The sequence below is a fragment of the Tenrec ecaudatus genome, chromosome 2 (genome assembly GCF_050624435.1).
Source record: "Tenrec ecaudatus isolate mTenEca1 chromosome 2, mTenEca1.hap1, whole genome shotgun sequence".
NCBI lineage: Eukaryota > Metazoa > Chordata > Mammalia > Afrosoricida > Tenrecidae > Tenrec > Tenrec ecaudatus.
Window position 1 is genome coordinate 52,093,081 of NC_134531.1, and position 16,343 is coordinate 52,109,423.

Sequence of the window (16,343 nt, forward strand, 5' to 3'; positions counted from 1 at the left end):
GCTGGTCATTTACTTGTTTCTTTTTTGGCACTATTTGTGCTTTCAGTGAAATATAACTACTAATGCTGTAATTCAATGGTGAAAGAGTCTACACATCAATTGTGTTGTGAGCATGCATGTAATCTAAGAAGGGTTACATTTAATCAATTGAAAACCATAGCTACTACATGTTATTACATGATTGAAAGTGATACTAACCATTAGTAAGGATGTTATGGGAGGTCCATAGGGGAAGGGAGTGACACCGTGTGCACTGGATGACCCCAACCCTAGTGGCTCCACTGCCTGACCCAAAATTAAAAAAACAAATAAATGAAAATACCTTGCAAAGAGGTGCTTGACACCATGACAAGGGGAGAAATCCAAAGAGCATCTTTGGCAAGGAGATGCTCCAGCTTCCTGAGCTAACAAAACACCACTGTGATGGGTGCGGTGTAATAAGGGAAAGTGAGGAGACCCTGGGTGGTACAATGGTTCAGACACTGTACTGCTAACCCAGAGGTGGCAGGTTCCATTCCACCCAGAGGTGACTTGGATGATAGGTCTGCTTAGCTACTTCTGAAAGATCAGCCATTAGAAACCCCATGGCACTCATTTCTATCCTGGCACACATAGGCATGCTAGGAGTTAGGATCGGCTTAATGCCAATGGGTCAGGGAAGGGAGAACCCCTGCTGTGTCTGGGCCACCTCCCTCCCACTCCAGGGGAAACATGTACAGAGCAGGTCCTTCCCTAGCTGCCTAAAACACAACAGAACCCCCGAAATAACCAACCACAACCCCGGCCCACCCCACTGCCATGGAGTAGATTCTGACTGACACCAACTCTCTTCATAGAGGGTTTCTAAGGTTACACATCTTGACGGAAGCAAAGCACTTCCTCTTTCTCCATGGGCTCTGAATTGCCAAATTTTGTGGTTAACAGTTCAAGGGTTGCCCGACTGCCTCACAACACCTCTCCTGAAAACACAGCAGAAGCCCCTGCAATGCCACAGGCTCCACCCTGGGCAGCCAGACATCAGACTGAGGAGGAAGAAAGAGGTGATTGCTGCCTGATGCCCATGACCACCTCCACCATATCTGGGGGCAGACACAGAAGTGGGCAGGATAACAATCAACTGCAGTCAGTTTCTTGCTTGCTTTCACCAATGACTAGATTCTCACTCTGAATATAGAAGATCAAATGCCAGCTTTCCCAACAAAGTTGGCACATGATTGAATTTCTCTGTATCTATAAAATGAAAGTGATTATTCCTTCATCACTGGTATGATCAAGTGGCAGAAGATTTATGCAACCGACCCTCATGTTTCCCCTCCTGCCCTCTCTTCCTCCACCCTTCCTTCCCCTCTTCCTTCTCTCCTTTCCATCTGTGCCAGTCAGAGTACAAACAAAACACCGGGTATGAATTTGATGCCTAAGTAGGACCAAAGTCCTGCTCCTTATCCTGGCCACATTGGTTCTGGATGGACTCCTTCTAATAATGGGCCTTATCTTTGCATAGAGAGCAAAGGCAGCTTGCCACTGAGTAGTATTACTATAGACAAAGTTTACTCAACATGAATGCCAAGAATACTTAATCCCTGACTCACCAAGAAGAGGACTTTGGAAAAAGGAGAGGTGGTAGGAGAGCGATGAATGGCAATAAAACAGATCAAGGGTAGAGTAATTCGGAGGGTCAGCTTCTGCCATTCTGAAGCACATAGGAGATGGCCCTCCCCACAAGCAGAGTTGGCATGAGGACCCCATTTCTTCTCTTTCAAAATGGAAAAAGGGGTTCCTAGATAGATATGAGGGGCAGTGACAGAGCAGATAGCTCCACTCGGCCCATTGGTAGAATTCTCTCCCTCCAGTTAGAATCCATTATACAAGAGACTCACCAATTGCCTGCCGTTTATCATATGATAATGGCTTGTGTGATGCCATGATGCTAGAAGTTGTCACTGGTATGTCAAATGCCAGCAGGGTCCCCCAAAGTGAACCAACAGGTTTTGGCAGAGCTTCCAGGCTAAGAAGAGACGATGATGAAGGCTGTCCGCTTCTGAGGAATTCGCCACTGAAAAACCTTTATAATAGTATCGAAAGATAGTCAATTTCTGAAAAACTGAAGGATAGAAGCTAAGTATTGTCAGAGGCAGTGTCAGAAGACGAGTCCCTGAGGTCTGAAGCGTTCAATGTAATGCTGAGGAGAGCTGCCTTCGCAAAGTACAGTCTACAATAGTGACTTGGGGGAGGTAAGCCATCGAGACCATTATTTGTTGGTGGGGCATGGCTCAAAATGAGAAGAAGCAGCTGTAAGTATCTATTAATAACTGGAACTTGGAATATATGAACTATAAACATAGTAAGAACAGAAGTGGCTAAAATGAAATGGAGTCCATAAAGATCTACATGCCAGGCATTAGTGAGCCGAAGTGGACTGGTACTGGCCATTTTGCATTAGGTAGTCAAATGGGCTACTATGTCAGGAGTGATAGAGTCAGGAGGAATGGTGTTCTATTCATCATCAAAAAGGGCACCTCAAGATTTATCTTGTAGTACAAAGCTGTCTGTGATAAGATAATATCTATTTAAATAGAAGGAAATTCAATCACTACAACTATTCTTTAAATTTATACACCAACTACTAAAGCTAGAGATGCAAAAATTGTAAAATTCTACCAATGTCTTTAGTCTAAAATTGATCAAACTTGTACTCAAAACATATTGATGATTATTGGTGATTGAAATGCAAGATTTAGAAACAAAGAGGGAGGAACAGTACAAGATAATCTTGGTGATAGTAATGAAAAAGGAGATGGCATGGTAGAATATTGTAAGACCAACAAGTTATTCATAGCAAATGCCCTTTTCCACATTACACCAAAGGTGACTGTACATGTGGAGTTTTCTAGATGAAATACACAGAAATCACATTGTCTAGATCTGTGGGGAGAGACCATGGAGAAACTCAATATCAGCAGATAAAACCAAGCCAGGGCCTATTATGTTCATATAAAAGTTAAGAATTGAAGCTGAAGAAAACTATCGCAAGTCCAAAAGAGCCAAAATATGACCTTAAGCATACCCCACCTGAATTTTGAGGACATCTCAAGGGCAGATTTGATGCATGTATCATTGATAGAAGAACTGATGAGCTGTGGGAGGACATCAAGAACAATATATATATATGAATAAAACAAAATGTCATTAAAAAGACACAAAAGAAAGAAAAGATCAAAATAGATGTGAGAGGAGACTCTGAAACTTACCCTTCCTTAATCATTGAGTAGCTAAAGCACATGGAAGAAGCGATGAAGTCAAAAAGCTGAATAGAAACTTCAAAGGGCAGCTGGAAGAGACAAAGTAAAATAGTGAAATGAAATGTGCAAAGACCTAGAATCAGAAACCCCAAAAGGACGAACATGCTTGCATATCTGGAACTGAAAGAACTTGAGAAAAAATTCAAAGCCTCAAGTTGTAGTATTGGAAGATTCTATGTACAAAATATCAATGGATGCAAGAAACGTCAAAAGAAAATGGAAAGAATGCACAGTGTCATTGTACCAAAAAGAACTTAGTCGACATTCAATCATTTCAAGAGACAGCAGATGATCGAGAACCAATGGTTCAGAAGGAAGAAATCCAAGCTGCACTCAGGGCATTAGCCAAAAACAAGGCTCCAGGAATTGATGGAATATCATTTAAAATGTTTCAATAAGCCGGACGTGTTAGTCTGGGTACTTTAGGGAAACAAATCCATAGAAACTCATGTATAAGAGTTTTATATAAAGGTTAAGTGCACATCAAGAAACTATCCCAAGCCCACAAGTCCAACATTAACCCATATGACTGACACCAATCCACAAATTCCTCCCACATCTCACAAAACACACACTCTGATGCCGACTGCAGGAGGAATGCCAAAGCAGTGACCGTGTAAGCAACTCAAAGCTGGCAGGGGTCTCCACACGGCTGCTCCAGGGCTACTCAGAGCTGCATTGGGGTAGGTCTATATGGCTTCTCCTCAGGAATGTCTTGCAGGAAGTGAGCTTTGCCAGCTGAAGCAGGGAACTTGCTAAGGCAGCTGCACCCTGGTCCGACCATCACAAAGCAAGAGACCCGAGAACTCGAAAGGCAAGGCTCACTGAGCCATTTATTTCTCTGCCTTTCAATTAACCCCACATGTGTTTATGGCCAGGTTAGCACGATAAAACATTGATTATCTCCTGGAAGAAGCCCCTGAAGCACTTACGTATCTATGCCAAAACATTTGGAAGACAGCAACCCAAGAGAATGTTCAAATTATAGAACAATATCATTGATATCACATGCAACCAAATTTTGCCAAAGATCAGTCAACAGCAGTTGTAGTAATACATTGACAAGGAGCTGCCAGAGGTTCAGATTAGATACAGAAAAGGACTTGGAACAAAGACTTCGACTGTGTGGTTCATGACAAACAATAAGTAGCCTTGAGGAGAACGGGGATTCTAGAATACTTGGTGGTGCTCATGCGGCGCCTGTACATGGGTCAAGAGGCAGTTGTGTGAACAGAACAAGGAAACACGGCATGAATTAAAGTTTAAAAAGGCATTTGTCTGGATGATATCTTCTCACCATACTTATTCAATCAGTATGCTGAGCAAATAATCAGAGAAGCTGGGTTATATGAAGAATGTGGCATCAGGATTGTAGAAAGACTTATTAACAACCTGTTAGCTGAAAATGAGGAACACTTGAAGCACTTGCTGATGAAGACTAAGGATTGAAGATTTCAATGGAAAAACATTCAGAATGCTTACAAGTGAACTAGCACGTAATATAATAAATGAAGAAAAGATTGAGTTTATCAAGGACTTTATCTCAATTAGTTCCACAGTTAATGCTTTTGTAAGAAGTGGGGAAGAGAGCTAATGTTGCATTACATTGGGTAAATCTGCTACACAAGACCTCTTTAAAGTGTTGAAAAGTAGGGATGTTACTTTGAGGACTAAAGTGTGCTTGACTGAAGCCATGTTAATTTCAACAAACTTGGACATTAAAAAAGGAAGACCAGAGAATAGATGCATTTGAAGTATGGTGCTAGTGAAAAATACTAAAAGTACCCTGGACCGCCAACAGAACAAACAAATCTGTCTTGGAAGAAGTACAGCCAGAATGCTCCTTAGAGACCAGGATGGCCTGATCTATAAACGATCTCAGGGTTGGTGCATGACCTGGTAGTGTTTTGTTCAGTTGTAAATGGGCCCATGATGAGCCACAGCCTAGTTGCCGACCCCTAACCACAGCAGATGTGGAAGGTTTCCTGATCTCTTATACAGAATCCATGGTTCTAAACCCCTGGCAGGAAATTCTGGTAGAGTGGTGACTAATTTATCACGAGGCTGTATTTAAATGCTATGTAAATACAAGTGCAAGTATTGTGTAGGAGGGGGGATACTTTTTACTTAAACCTGGGCCCTTATATCCAAAGCAGTTGGAATTTAGACTCTCCTTACAGCCAAGCCTGGTGTTTGGGTTCTCCCATTCTCAGGATGCTTTCCTTGCAACATCACTCTAGCCATGGGAATATGCATCATAGTGGCTCTTACTCTTGGCCTGGGACCAGGGACCCATGAGAGGCTGTACTGGGCTTCCGTGCCAGGCTAATCTTTTTGTGAGCTGCATCTGAGTAGGCATTTGGTTCCTCCCAGGAGCAGAGAGACTGGCATACTTTTATGCCAGAGGAAAGACTGCCGGATGGGTCTTGATGAACGTTCATTTGCTTTCTCTTCTTTGAGGACTCTCTGAAAAGGCCTGCTTCTTCTTCACCCTCCCAGCCCCATTTCCCATCATTTCTCTACATCTTCTCTATATCCCCCTGTGAAGCTAATGACTGTCTCTTGTGTCATCTAGTCATTTGTCTGTCCCAAGATTCTTGCTGCTGATTCTTCATCTTTCATTCCTCAACTTAAAATCCACTGGCATCGAATCAATCCTGACTCATAGTGTCCCTATAGGACAGAGTTGAGCTGCTCCCCAGAGTTTCTGAGGTTGTAAATTTTTATAGAAGCAGGCAGTCTCATCTTTCTCCCATGGTAGATTTGGGTAGCAAACAGTCGACCTTTTGATTATCAACCAACCATTAGCCCACTGGGTCACCAGACTTCCTTAATGTAGTCTTGAGAAATTTCTTCCCACAAGTGCTTTAAGATGGTCTTAATGTAGCTTGTACTCCACTGGGCCCAGAGAATCACTCTAGACTAGTGGGCTCCCAGATCGCCCTGACAATGAAATCAATTGAAAGAGAGGTAAATGAATTTGAGTCTCAATTAAGTACAGAAAGATCCCTGACAGTTCAACTGCTAACAGAAGGTCAGAGGTTCGAATTAACTGGCTGCTTGGTGCGAGAAAGATATGACAGTCAGCTTCTATAAGGACTTCAGGAAACTCTGTAGAGCAGTCTGTTCTGTCCTATAGGGTCGTGATGAATCTGAATTGATCAATTGCAAGCAGGGGGTAGTATTTGGGCTGGAGATTACATTTCAGACTGACATATACAATTTTCCTGAAAATCAAGTTGGAAATGACATTAGCAACAAATGGATGTGAAGCAAGCCTGGTTGATTGTAACTCATGACGGGCCATGTGTGTCGAGGTAAAATGGAGTTTGAGCTGCAGACTTGTCCGAAGTGGATCCCCAGGCCTTTCTCTGGAGGTGCCTCTGGTTGGACTTTCAGTTACTGGGCAGGTGTATTCTTGTTGCAGACTTAGGGACTTCTGTGCATGTGGAGATGACAGAAAGAAATGTTCTAAGTGTTGAGAAGACAGATACATCTGGGATAGATTATACTGGTTGTGGACTAATCGTGGCCTCAGGTGAGACCCTCAACTTCTCTGAGCCTCAAATTGCTTATCTATACATCGGGCACCAAGGTATCTCAGAGGTATATTGTGACGATTACATACACAGGAGGAAGCTATTTATATTCTGTTTCCCATAAACTCTTTGGAGAGTCCTCCCATTGCATACACATTCCCTGCACTTACCCACTGCCATCACGTCAATTCCCACCCAGAAGGACCTTCCTTGGGAGAAATAGAGGCTGTTTGCTCCAATAAAAATGTACAGCCTCAGAAGCCCTTGAGAGAAATTCTAGTCTGTCCTGTAGGTTCATTTCATAAGCCAAGCCCAAACCCACTGAGTGCCATCAAGTTATCTCCATAGCAACTCTGTACGACTGGCTAGACCTGCCCCAGAGGGTTTCCAAGGCTGTAAATCTTTATGAAAGCAGCCTGCTGCATCGTTCTCTCACAGAGAATTTGGTGGATTTGAACTGCTGACCTTTCCACTGGCAACCAAGGAAATGTAATCGCAACATCATATAAATTACGGTTGTAGAAACAGAAATAAATGTGTCAAAATGATTTATCGGATGATAATAAGACACAAGCTCTGACAATTTGACCTGAGCTGAAAGATTCTAAGTCTCTCTCTCTCTCTCTCTCTCTCTCTCTCTCTCTCTCTCTCTCTCTCTCTCTCTCTCTCTCTCTCTCTCTCACACACACACACACACACACACACACACACACACACACACACAGAGAACATATCCAACTAATAAACGAATCCGTCAAAGACGGCTGATTCCAAAGGAGAATGGGAAAGCAGTACTCAGGAAATGGTTTTAGTGAACAGGGAAGTCCTAACCTAGGAGGAATCTATTGGCCATTGATCAGAAAAGCCTCCGGGTCCAGCCCCTGTGACCCTACTCTCCTTCTGGATTTCATCAAAATCAAGATGTCTGGAGATTCCACCACAGCAGGGGTGAGGTCAAAGTACAGACATCATAAATCAAACAGGACAATTCAGGAGCAAAAGTACTTTCTTTTGGCCTTCTAGAGGTACCAGCAATCCTTTTCTATCTTCCTCTTCTCCTACTGTGTGATTCTGGGTCAATTCTCTCTCTCTCTCTCTTTTAATCAGAGAAGCTATTAAGTTTAGCACCCATCCTACTCAAGGGTGTATCACAGCAAAGAGGACCTGGTTTCTAAACCAGATCATAGTTACACGTATATTGCTGTTGTTAGATGGCCTAGCTAGTTGATTAGGACTTAGAATGACACCACATGACACAGCAGAATTGACTCGCAGGGTTTTCTAGACTGATCTCTAGTGGGGTAGATTTCCAAGTATTTCTCCCACAAGCCATTCAGTGAGTTTGAACCACCGACCTCCCAATTAGTTGAGTGCCTAACTTTTATACTACAGGGCTTTCTAAGTTATATCTAAGGGGCCAGGATTTCGGTACCCAGAGAGGGCTTCAAAAAGTTCATGGAAAAATGGGATGAAAAGATAATAGAATTCCCCCCACATACTTTGTGAAGCCCCCTCTCCTCATCCTCGAGTGTTCTTGTTGTTGTTGTTAGGGCATGAAAGAGTTGGAACTAGATACCAGCATGCCTTCCCAATGGCTGTAAGACCTGTGTGCCTCCCTCAATACTTAAGGCGATTTATACATAAACCACGGAAGTAATTACGGGGGGGAGGAACTTCTTAAAAAAACTGTCTTTGAAATAGCCTATTATTGGACCATAAGCTACTGTGGGAAGAGGCTACGTCTCTTCAATTTATTTTCAAATCTCAGTTACGAATGCTAATTGGGAAAAACTCATACCCTTTAGATTTTAGCTTCAGTTTTTCCCCAATTGTCACTGATTGATTTGTTATATGTAAAACATCCCCAGGGAACAAAACATGAAAACTATCTGTGATAATCTCGAGTCACAGATTCTCACCAGGCTTCAAAACAGAGTCATAGTATCTTAAATGAGTTCACCTCAAAAGAATTACTGAAGGAAACCTAGAAAAAGAGACAGAATGTGGGGATTATGATAAATAAAAACAGACAAATGAGTTTTCCTCTCTTTTATCGACTATGTCTATGTTTCGGGGGAAATTATTCCATGCTTCCTAATACTGTTTTTCGTATTTCCTTATCTTGTTAGCGTTATGAAACCCAGCAGGAAATCATGTCAGCATCACAGCTAATTTGTTTTGACAGCGTCTCACGAGAGTTGTGATGCTTTTTTCTTTCCCTTTTAGATCGCGCCCCTGCTTTGTTTCAGGCCAGGCCCCATTTGGAGGGGCATCTGCTATTGGAATGTCTTTTCAAAAATAACAGTGGAGTCTAACTGTCTGGATGGTTTATAATAAAATCTTCTATTCGGGGCCGACATTTGCGAAGGGGTCCTTGGGTTTATTTTATATTTTATTTTTTATGTTTTCCCAGACTTTTGTGAAGGTCGTCCGGTGTGATCGTGTTTCTTCAGCTGAGCTTCATAGACGACGTCTAGTTAACAGAAGGCTGGGAATTCCAAAGGAGGTGTGATTCTGTAAGTTATCGTCTGGCTCGTGTTGAACTCATGTGCGTAGCAAAACTCTGTGCTTCAACGAGTTCTCGAGGCTGTGAGTTTCCGGAAGTCGATCTCCAGGCCAGGCTTCTAAGGCACTTCTGGGTGGGCTTGAGCTATAAACCTTCTGCCTCATAGTTCAGCACTAAACTCTTTGAGCTACTTGGGCTCTCGGACGTGTGAAATAGCAGTGTATTCTGGAGGGGTGTAAACCCACAATGTAGTGGTACAGGCCGAGTTCCGTGATATTTAGAGGACTTTACCTATAGGATCAATTTCTAGCTGATGATAGAGAGGGAGGGAGAGTAAGCTGATTTTGTCATCTAGCAAATATTTAATGTTCTTTTGCTATGTACACATTGATGATATAGTAACCTCCAGTGGTGAAAGGCAGGTATGGAGAGAACTATACTTGTTTTCAATTAAAAATAGCTTTAATGTGGTGAAATATATATAATAAAATTTGCTATCCTAACCTTTTCAAGTACCCTTCGGTGACATCAGTTTTATTTAGTTTATTGCATTGCCAGTGCCTGTGTGGATTTCTAAACATCTTACCTGACTCCAAAGGGAAGCTTAGCATCCCTCCAATACTAATTTCCATTCCCTCATCAGTATCTATGCATTTGCTTATTCTATGTATTTCATATAAGTAGGATCATGCAATATTTGCCCTTTTGTGTCTAACTTACATCACTCAGCATTATGTCTTCAAAGTTCATTGATGGCATAGCATTTATCACCATTCCACTTTATATGTCTTCTAATTCACAGCCTCACTATCAGAAAGTGTGGTGTGTTAAAATGAGCACAAACCTTAGATCAAATTGTGGCAGATGTTTTAAGATTGATTCCCTAGCCTGAAAAGCAAATGCAAAGATACTTTGCTGGCACAATGAGCTGCCCGGTCAGAGGGTCAGGTTCTTCATTATGAGGAAAGATAGGGGGGTGGGGCTCTACATGGAAACGCTGATGGTCATCAACTGCTGGTCATATCAGATTCTTCAAGCAAAAGCCAATGAAGGGGCTGTGAGATCTCCTAGCTCTGAAGCAGAATCAACAAAAGCAGTGAGTTGAGTGAGTTATGCTCATAACAAACCCTCTGTGCTACATTTACGCAAACTCTTTGAAATCCCAGTGAAGAACACTGACTGGGACCATGGACTGCCACAAGAAAAAATCTGTCTTGGAAGAAGTACAGATAGAAAAGTTCTTAGAGGCAGAGGTGGTGAGACTTCATCTAACATACTTTGGTCATGTTGTTGGAGAGATCAGTCCCTGGAGAGGGACATCATGCTTGGTCAAGTGGAGGGGAAGCGAGAAGAGGAGGGCCCTCAACCAGATGGATGGACGCAGTGGCTGCAACAATGGGCTCAGGCATAGGAGCAATTGTGAGGATGGCGCAGGACTGGGCAGTGTTTCGTTCTGCTGTACATGATGCGTCTGTGAGTCAGAACTGACTCAATGGCACCGAAGAAGAGCAATGGCATTGGAAAGCCTAAGTAACCATCTTTGAATGTCTTGATGCTGGATTGGGATACTGGCCTGCTAAGTAACTGCTCCGGAATAATAGATTTGTACTTTGTAGCTAGTTGTTATTGACTCTGCTCAGGCTGGGGGGCCCCATGAACCACAGGAGGAAAGGCCAGTCCTGCTCCAACTTCATGATGATTGGCATGCTCTCATTCATTGTGATCACTGTGCATTTTAAAGTTCTTTCCAACCTAGGGGGACTCATCTTTCAAAACTGCATTGGGCACTACCCTCCTGTGATCCATAGGGTATTTTTCAATGATTGGTTTGGGGGAGTAGATTACCAGGCTTCTCCCCCCACCCCTGCCCCAATCTCTTTTGGTTTGGGAACTCCATGGAAGCCCCTCCACCCTGGCTGATCCCACTGGCATTTGAAAAACTCACTACATAGCTTGAAGCATCTTCACAACATGCAAGTCACTGTACTATGACCAAAGTGAAGCAGGTGGGGGAAATTCCACATTTAAGTACTTAAATATTAACTATCTACTGATAAGCAGCAGATTTACCCACTGCAACTCTTCTTTTGATCTCTTGATTGCTCCTTCCTTGATTGTAGATCCAAGCAAGATTAAATCGTTGACAACTTTAAACTTCTCTTCATTTATCATGATGCTACCTATTAGTCCAGTTGTGAGATTTTGTTTTTCTTGCCATTGAGTCGTTATCCATACTGAAGACTGCAATCTTCAATCTTCATCAGCAAGTACTTCAAGTCCTCCTCACTTTCAGCAAGCACGGTTCTGTTATCTACATGATAAAGGTTGTTAATCAGCCTTCCTCCAATCCTAATGCCACATTCTTCTCTATACAATTCAGCTTCCCTGATGATTTGTTCAGTATACAAATTGAACAAGTATGGTAACAGGATACAACACTGATGTACACCTTTCCTGATTTACACCACAAAACATTCCCTTGTTCTGTCAACACTTTTTGATCTACGAACAAGTTCTGCATGAGCACAATGAAGTGTTCTGGAATTTTAAATCTTCTTAAGGTTATCCATAGTTTGTTATGATCCACAGAGCCAAATGTCTTTGTATAGTCAATAAAACACAATTAAACATATTTCTGCTACTCTCTGCTTTGAGCCAAGAACCATTTGACATCAGAAATGTCTGCACATGTGGGACAAGGATGGCAAGATTTCATCATAGTGTTTCAATCCAAGCACAGCATTATTACCCAATCTCTCAAGCTGCAGATCTGAGCCATGCTTGTCACTGCTGACTAACTACCATGTCCATTGACAGATTCTGACAAGTCCAACTAGGCCATCATCTCTCAATCTTGGCTTCTCTATCAAAGAGCCACTGGTTGAGTTTCAGTATTTATCACAAATGCTCCTTGCATTACTATAATGACCCCCTAATTACTCATCTTAGCTTCTTCCTCTTGCCAGAGTTAATACTTCAGAGTTGTCATCCTAAAACAAATTGACCTTGCTACTTTCATGCATACATACTTTTGTGAACTCCAGTGAAGATTCAAACTCCTTAGCTGACTTTAAGTCACTTATCCATTTGAACCACTTACACACACGAGTGTCTCCCTGGATTTGTTTCTCTAGTCAACCCTTACTAACACAGATTACAACTCAATGTCAAGAAGACCCAAATCCTCACAACTGGACCAATAGATGACATCATGATAAATGGAGAAAAGTTCAAAGTTGCCAAGGATTTTGTCTTGCTTGGCTCCACAATCAATTCTCATGGAAGCAGCACTCAAGACAGCAAAAGATATAGTGCATTAGGTAAATCTACTGTACAAGACTTCTTATTTATTTATTTATTTAAAATCTATTTATTGGGGCTCATAAGGCTCTTATCACAATCTGTACATACATCAATTGAGCAAAGCACCCTTATACATTCGTTGCACTCGTCACTCTCATAATTCACCTTCTGCTTGGGTTCCTGGAATCAGCTCGGTTTCCCTTTTTTTCCCCCCATCCCCCTCCCTTCCTGATCCCACCCCTGGTCCCTTGATAGTTTATAAATAATTATTATATCTTATCTTACACTCCCCGGCTTCTCCCCTCACCCGCCTCCCCATTACGCATCTCCCAGAGAAGAGGTTACACATAGATCTCTGAGATCAGTTCTCCCTTTCTACACGCCCTTCCCTCCTGGTGTCGCCACTCCCACCGCTGGTGTTGAGGGGTTCGTCTGTCCTAGATTCCCTGTGCCTCCAGATCCCCACTACACCGCTGTACATCCCCTGGTATAACCAGGTCCGCAAGGCAAGGTAGAATTGGGGTCATGATGATTGGGAGGGGAGGAAGCGTTCAGGAACTAGAGGAAGGTTTTGAGTTTCATTGTTGCTACACTGAACCCTGAATGGCCCATCTCCTCCTCACTACCCCTCTGGAAGGGGTGTCCAGCTGTCTACAGGTGGGCATTGGGTCCCCATCATGCACTCCCCCTCTTTCACGGTGATGTGATTCTCACCACCACCCCACCTTTGTTGTTGGAGACCTGGTCTCCTCTGTCCTTCATGGTCACCTATGTTGGTGTGCTGCTTCCGTGTGGGCTCGGTTGCTTCTGGGCTAGATGGCCGCTTGTTTGCTCTCAAGCCTTTAAGTCCCCAGACGCTATATCTCTCAGTAGCCAGGCACCATCAGCCTTTTTCACCACACTTGCTTATGCACACTTTCGTCTTCAGCAATTATGTGAGGAAGGTGATCACACAATGATTGTTTTTGTTCCTTTGTATCTGCTACATGGTCCATTCAACACCTTGTATTCGCTTAGGCTGTGTGCTTCTTCTCTGTGGGCTTTGTTGCTTCTGAGCTAGATGGCCGCTTATTTGCCTTCAAGCCTTTAAGACCCCAGATGCTATATCTTTTTGATAGCCGGGCACCATCAACTTTCTTCACCACATTTGCTTACACACAACATCTGTCTTCAGTGATCATGTCGGGAAGATGGGGACTTCTTTAGAGTATTGAAGAGCAAGGATGTTACTTTGAGGATTAAGGTGCACCTGACCCAAACCCTGGTGTACTCCATTGCATCACATGCATGTGAAAAGTGGACATTGAATAAGGAAGACTGTAAAACAATTGATACACTCCATCTGTGGTGCTGGAGAAGAATATTAAAAGCACCACGGGCTGTTAGAAGGGCAAACTGATCTGTATTGGAAAAGGAAGGCCAGAGTGCTCCTTAGAGGCAAGGATGGCATGGCTTCATCTTATATACTTTGGACACATGGTCAGGAGAGATAGCTCCCTGGAAAGGGACATCATGTTTGGCAAAGAGGTAGGTGCTTGACGAGATGATGGATTAGGCTCAGGCATGGGAACAGTTGTGAGGCTGGTGCAGGACCCTGCAGTGTGTCAGTTTGTGTTCATAGGGTTGCTCTGGATCGATGCTGACTCAATGGTACCTAACAACAGCAGTAACACGGCTGAGTCCAACCGTTATAAAATGTTCACAGTTTTGTAAAATATCTGACTTAGCTTTCCCTTCAAGTCTTTCACAGATGCAGTTCCTGCTGAGTTTCTGTACATGGAAATGCCCTTCCTTATGTAAGGCCTCTTTGTAGTGAGTCTAAGTCAATGGTGGTGAAACAACATGGGTACACAGAGAGAGAATGGTGACACAACAAGAAAAAGGTACCAATGATGCTGATCTGTACATGTAGAAGTGGATGAATGTGTGTATGTTCTGCTGTTTCACTGACATTAAAAATCACTTTTTCAAGTTGGCTGTAAGTGGTCTCCTCTGTGACAAGTCATTATTGTTTGCTCACAGTTGTGAATCCTCAGCCCAGTCTGCTAATATTCATGGATAGTCACTAATGTATTCTGATAGCCCTGTTAAATCTGGATTTCAGAAAAAAATAACAAATATCTTTTAAAAATTATACATAGACAGGTATACTATTTGGGACATATTTAAGCTAAACAATCATTTGTAGTGTGTCGAAAATTCAAATGTAACTGGGACTACTGCTTTTTATTTGCTCAATATGGGAACCTTCACTGGGTTATAATTCAACTGTTTGCATGCCTGCCCCTTATACTTTTCTTTGAACTCCTAAAAGTCACCTGTGTTCCAGATGAACAGTTAGACTCCAATCAGAGTCCAAAACTAGCACCAAGGTTTTATTGAGTAGAGAAAAAAAAAAGGTAGAGCAAGGGATATCAAATGATGAAGGAATACTACTGCCTGCCTTATCTTTTCCTACTTGGAAAATGAAAAACGAAAGACTTCGGGTTGCTCCATATGGTCAGATGATCCTGTTGCTTGCTGCTAGCGGCTGTCACTGCGATAGCACTTTCTATGCTTAATGGTCTCGGGGGGAGGGGAAGAGTGAGGGACATAGAATAGAGGAATGGAGATGGAGATTTTCTCATGTAAAGCCCAAACATGATCTCTGCCATGCACATGTAATAAGAATGATAAAGATGACAGAATGTTAGTGATTTTTACTCCCTCTCAATGCACTGTAAGTGTATCTCCAGGAAGTTCTTGTCTATGTAGATTCATACATGCTGGGTTTCATATACCAAAACCATAGAAACATATATAACAGAGTCAAGGAAGTAACCAACAATGACAAATACAACAGACATAAACTCCAATGTAAAAAAGAAGTGCCCCACAGAGAATATTCCCCTCGGTGGGAAGGCCATTCCAAAAATGAGCAGCAGGATAGCTAGTGCCTCGATTTTTCTGGCCATGGGTACACGACCTTGAAAGAGAAATCACCAAACCCAATGGCCGGGATTCTGCGCTCAGTCATTCAGAGACCCCTGGACAGTCTACAGCCTGTGACAAAAAGCATGGAGTCTCTCGTTTGCACGGAGTGGATTCGCCACAAATTTACCAGATCAAGAATTCCAGATAGAGTGTTTCAGCCTTCGCCAGCAGATCATGAAAAATATGGTGCAGATCCACAAAACCCTCATAAACTGCATATTATACCAGGATAAAAAGTACAAAAAGACGGCCATATTGGGAAAAAGATATAATAAAGATGCTTGGATTAGAAAAAGCACATACTCCTCAAGTTCATAAGAATATTCCTTCAGTGAATGCAATACTGAAACTGGTGAAACATTTGATAAGGATCCAGCCACTGAAGTTGCCACAAGGACTTCTGACAGAGGAGGCCATGTCGGACACGTGCCTCAAGAGCACTGGGGAATTAGGGGTGCAGTGGAATCTAAAACCTGTGGAGCAGGAAGGAATTAAGTCCTAATGCCAGGGCAGCCTCAGATTTTAGAAATGTACATCATTTTTATTTAAAGATGATAAAAAGGTGTCTTCATTAAAATATATTTTAAGTAACCATTTAAGCATGAAAAAAACAACAACGAGATCAAACCCAAAGTGTATCAAAGGGGAGATCAAATGAGAAGGTTTTAACCTTTTTGTGAAGGTTTAACTCTGGCTCCAAATTCCATTCCACTTCTTTCCCAA

General features: G+C 42.5%; 1 pseudogene; it reads left to right on the plus strand.

The window, feature by feature from the left end:
• The first annotated feature begins 15,637 nt into the window (after nucleotides 1-15,637).
• LOC142440788 (large ribosomal subunit protein uL30m pseudogene) lies at nucleotides 15,638-16,122 on the plus strand (annotated as a pseudogene).
• Nucleotides 16,123-16,343: the final 221 nt, after the last annotated feature.